This window comes from Triticum dicoccoides, chromosome 6A (genome assembly GCF_002162155.2).
Source record: "Triticum dicoccoides isolate Atlit2015 ecotype Zavitan chromosome 6A, WEW_v2.0, whole genome shotgun sequence".
In the NCBI taxonomy this organism is placed as follows: Eukaryota; Viridiplantae; Streptophyta; class Magnoliopsida; order Poales; family Poaceae; genus Triticum; species Triticum dicoccoides.
The window spans coordinates 590,925,095-590,930,306 of NC_041390.1; positions in this window are offsets into that span (position 1 = coordinate 590,925,095).

Genomic DNA, 5,212 nt, shown 5'->3' on the forward strand with positions numbered 1-5,212 from the left:
GGGGTCAGGTAACCCCCGGTACTCTGAAACTTATCCAAAATGACCCGAACCATTCTGGTGTTCGAATGTAGCCTTCCAATATATGAATCTTTATGTCTCGGCCATTTTGAGACTCCTCGTCATGTCTGTGATCTCATCCGGGACTCCGAACAAACTTCGGTTTATCAAAACACGAAACTCATAATACAAATCGTCATCGAACGTTAAGCGTGCGGACCTTACGGGTTCGAGAACTATGTAGACATGACAGAGACATGTATCCGTTCAATAACCAATAACGGAACTTGGATGCTCATATTGGCTCCTACATATTCTACGAAGATCATTATCGGTCAAAACGCATAACAACATACGTTGTCCCCTTTGTCATCGGTATGTTACTTGCCTGAGATTCAATCGTCAGTATCATCATACTTATTAGTCACATTGCTTGCAAGGCTTATAGTGATGTGCATTACCGCGAGGGCCCAGAGATACCTCTTCGAAACACGGAGTGACAAATCCTAATCTCAATCTATGCCAACTCAACAAACACCTTCGGAGACACCTGTAGAGCATCTTTACAATCACCCAGTTACGTTGTGACGTTTGATAGCACACAAGGTGTTCCTCCGGTACTCGGGAGTTGCATAATCTCATAGTCATAGGAGCATGTATAAGTCATGAAGAAAGTAATAGCAATAAAACTAAACGATCATTATGCCAAGCTAAAGGACGGGTCTTGTCCATCACATCATTCTCTAATGATGTGATCCCATTCGTCAAATGACAACACATGTCTATGGCTAGGAAACATAACCATCTTTGATTAACGAGCTAGTCAAGTAGAGCCATACTAGGGACACACTATTTGTCTATGTACTCACACATGTACTAAGCTTCCGGTTAATACAATTCTAGCATGAATAATAAACATTTATCATGATATAAGGAAATAAAATAATAACTTTATTATTGCCTCTAGAGCATATTTCCTTCACTTCAGGGTGCCCCCCTGCCCACATATATAAAGGAGGGGGAGGAGGAGGCCGGCCAAGGGGGACGCGCGCCATAGGGGAGTCCAACTAGGATTCCCAATCCTAGTTGGAGTCCCCTTCCTTTTCCAAGAGGGGTGAGAGGGAAGGAGGAGGAGAGGGAGAAGGAAAGAGGGGGGCGCCGCCCCCTCCCTAGTCCAATTCGGACTTGCCATGGGAGTGGGGCGGCCACACCTTGTGGCCCTTTTCTCCTTTCCACTAAAGCTCATTAAGGCCCAACACTTCCCCCCCCCCCCGGGGGGGGGGGGGCCCGGAAACCCCCCGGTACTTCGAAAAATACCTGAATCACTTCGGAACCATTCCGGTGTCCGAATATAACCTCCAATATGTCGGTCTTTGCCTCTCGACCATTTCAAGACTCCTCGTCATGTCCGTGATCTCATCCGGGACTCCGAACAAACTTCGGTCATCAAATCACATAACTCATAATACATATCGTCATCGAACGTTAAGTGTGCGGACCCTATGGGTTCGAGAACTATGTAGACATGACCGACACACATCTCCGGTCAATAACCAATAGCGGAACCTGGATGCTCATATTGGCTCCTACATGTTCTATGAAGATCTTCATCGGTCAAACCGCATAACAACATACGTTATTCCATTTGTCATCGGTATGTTACTTGCCAGATATTCGATCATCGGTATCCTCATACCTAGTTCAATCTCGTTAGTGGCAAGTCTCTTTACTCGTGCCGTAATGCATCATCCCGTGGCTAAATCATTAGTCACATTTCTTGCAAGGCTTATAGTGATGTGCATCACCGAGAGGGCCCAAAGATACCTCTCCGATACACAGAGTGACAAATCCTAATCTCAATCTATGCCAACTCAACAAACACCATCGGAGACACCTGTAGAGCATCTTTATAATCACCCAGTTATGTTGTGACGTTTGATAGCACACAAGGTGTTCCTCCGGTATTCGGGAGTTGCATAATCTCATAGTCATAGGAACATGTATAAGACATGAAGAAAGCAATAGCAATAAAACTAAACGATCATAATGCCAAGCTAATCGATGGGTCTTGTCCATCACATCATTGCATTATGATCCAGTATTGTCACAAAAGATTTCATTGGACCTGATGCACTAGGTATTACACCTAGATCAGATATGAACTCCTTTATCCAGACTCCTTCATTTGCTACTTCCGAAGCAGCTATGTACTCCGCTTCACATGTAGATCCCGCCATGACGCTGTTTGGAACTGCACCAACTGACAGCTCGACCATTCAATATAAATACGTATCCGGTTTGTGACTTAGAGTCATCCGGATCAAGGTCACAGCTTGCATTGATGGAACCATTTACGACGAGCTCTTTGTCACCTCCATAAACGAGAAACATATCCTGAGTCCTTTTCAGGTATTTCAGGATGTTCTTGACCGCTGTCCAGTGATTCACTCCTGGATTACTTTGGTACCTCCCTGCTAAACCTATAGCAAGGCACACACCAGGTCTGGTACACAGCATTGCATACATGATAGAACCTATGGCTGAAGCATAGGGAATGACTTTCATTTTCTCTCTATCTTCTGAAGTGGTCGGGCATTGAGTCTGACTCAACTTCACACCTTGTAACACAGGCAAGAACCCTTTCTTTGTCTGATCCATTTTGAACTTCTTCAAAAGTTTATCAAGGTATGTGCTTTGTGCAAGTCCAATTAAGCTTCTTGATCTATCTCTATAGATCTTGATGCCCAATATATAAGCAGCTTCACCGAGGTCTTTCATTGAAAAATTCTTATTCAAGTATCCTTTTATGCTATCCAGAAATTATGTATTATTTCCAATCAACAATATGTCATCCACATATAGTATTATAAATGCAATAGAGATCCCACTCACTTTCTTGTAAATACAGGCTTCTCCAAAAGTCTGTATAAAACCATATGCTTTGATCACACTATCAAATTGTATATTCCAACTTCGAGAGGCTTGCACCAGTCCATAATGGATCGCTGAAGCTTGCACACTTTGCTAGCACCTTTGGGATCGACAAAACCTTCTGGTTGCATCATATACAACTCTTCTTTAAGATATCCATTAAGGAATGCAGTTTTGACATCGATATGCCAAATTTCATAATCAAAAAATACGGCAATTGCTAACATGATTCGGACAGACTTATGCATCGCTACGGGTGAGAAGGTCTCATCGTAGTCAACTCATTGAACTTGTCAAAAACCTTTCGCAACAAGTCGAGCTTTGTAGACGGTTACATTACCGTCAGCGTCAGTCTTCTTCTTGAAGGTCCATTTATTCTCTATGGCTTGCCGATCATCGGGCAAGTCAACCAAAGTCCATACTTTGTTCTTATACATGGATCCCATCTCAGATTTCATGTCCTCAAGCCATTTTGCGGAATCTGGTCTCATCATCGCATCCTTATAGTTCGTGGGTTCGTCATGGTCAAGTAACATGACTTCCAGAACAGGATTACCGCACCACTCTGGTGCGGATCTTACTCTGGTTGACCTACGAGGTTCAGTAGTAACTTGATCTAAAGTTTCATGATCATTATCATTAGCTTCCTCACTAATTGGTGTAGGAATCATTGGAACTAATTTATGTGATGAACTACTTTCCAATTCGGGAGAAGGTATAATTACCTCATCAAGTTCTACTTTCCTCCCACTCACTTCTTTCGAGAGAAACTCCTTCTCTAGAAATTATCCATTCTTAGCAATGGATATCTTGCCTTCGGATCAGTGATAGAAGGTGTACCCAAATGTTTCCTTTGGGTATCCTATGAAGACACATTTCTCCGATTTGGGTTCGAGCTTATCAGGTTGAAGCTTTTTCACATAAGCATCACAGCCCCAAACTTTAAGAAACAACAACTTGGGTTTCTTGCCAAACCACAATTCATATGGTGTCGTCTCAACGGATTTAGATGGTGTCCTATTTAACGTGAATGTAGCCATCTCTAAAGCATAACCGCAAAACGATAGTGGTAAATTAGTAAGATACATCATAGATCGCACCATATCTAATAAAGTACGGTTACGATGTTCGGACACACCTTTACACTGTGGTGTTCCAGGTGGCGTGAGTTGCGAAACTATTACACATTGTTTCGAATGAAGACCAAACTCATAACTCAAATATTCACCTCCACGATCAGATCGTAGAAACTTTATTTTCTTGTTACGATGATTTTCCACTTCACTCTAAAATTCTTTGAACTTGTCAAATGTTTCGGACTTATGTTTCATCAAGTAGATATACCTATATCTACTCAAATCATCTGTGAAGGTCAGAAAATAACGATACCCGCCGTGAGCCTCAACACTCATCGGACCACATACATCAATATGTATTATTTCTAATAAGTCAGTTGCTCGCTCCATTGTTCCGGAGAACAGAGTTTTAGTCATCTTGCCCATGAGGCATGGTTTGCAAGCAGCAAGTGATTCCAAAAGCCCATCAGCATGGAGTTTCTTCATGCGCTTTACACCAATATGACCTAAATGGCAGTGCCACAAATAAGTTGCACTATCATTATTAACCTTGCATCTTTTGGCTTCAATATTATGAATATGTGTATCACTACAATCGAGATTCAACAAAAATAGACCACTCATCAAGGGTGCATGACCATAAAAGATATTACTCATATAAATAGAACAACCATTATTCTCTGATTTAAATGAATATCCGTCTTGCGTCAAACAAGATCTAGACATAATGTTCATGCTCAACGCTGGCACCAAATAACAATTATTTAGGTCTAAAACTAACCCCGATGGTAGATGTAGAGGTAGAGTGCTGACAGCGATCACATCGACTTTGGAACCATTTCCCACAGGCATCGTCACCTCGTCCTTAGCCAATCTTTGTTTAATCCATAGCCCCTGTTTCGAGTTGCAAATATGAGCAATAGAACCAGTATCAAATACCCAGGTGCTACTACGGTCATTAGTAAGGTACACATCAATAACATGTATATCAAATATTCCTTTCACTTTGCCATCCTTCTTATCCGCCAAATACTTGGGGCAGTTCCGCTTCCAGTGACCAGTCCCTTTGCAGTAGAAGCACTCAGTCTCAGGCTTAGGTCCAGACTTGGGCTTCTTCACTTGAGCAGCAACTTGCTTGCCGTTCTTCTTGAAGTTCCCCTTCTTTCCTTTGCCCGTTTTCTTGAAACTAGTGGTCTTGTTAACCATCA